This window comes from Setaria italica, chromosome IV (assembly GCF_000263155.2).
Source record: "Setaria italica strain Yugu1 chromosome IV, Setaria_italica_v2.0, whole genome shotgun sequence".
Classification (NCBI taxonomy): Eukaryota; Viridiplantae; Streptophyta; class Magnoliopsida; order Poales; family Poaceae; genus Setaria; species Setaria italica.
The window spans coordinates 38,126,809-38,127,271 of record NC_028453.1 but is presented as its reverse complement, the minus strand read 5'-3'; positions in this window follow the sequence as shown (position 1 = coordinate 38,127,271).

Here is a 463-nt window from a genome sequence, read left to right as displayed (position 1 = left end):
CCAGTAGAGATAATACAAAATGTATATTGGCAAAAAAATATTTCCCCATAATCGCAGTAACTGAAGACTGAAAAGGATATATGATGTATGCTTCTAATAACAAAACCTCAACCAGAAACCTACTGTACATAATTTATATGATGTCATTGTGCATTGCAGTTAGGAAAAAAAAAGTAGGTGGCATAGTTAGACTTGTAGAGTAACCATGGGAATTTTATTTGCTTCACATGGCCCAAGCGCGTCAAAATCTCAATTTTGTTCTAATAGATATAACCACAGAGAGGTTGTTGCAATGCTCTTGATTTCCATGTGCCTGCATAGACTGTCGACACAGCAACTGATTCTTCTATGCTAAACATATCATAATTGCCAAACCAGCAATTAGTGATAAGTTAAAATTGTGGCTGAGTAGTTTACCTTTGTAATTTTCTTTTACTCTTTTTGGGCTTGCAGCCTCTCACAT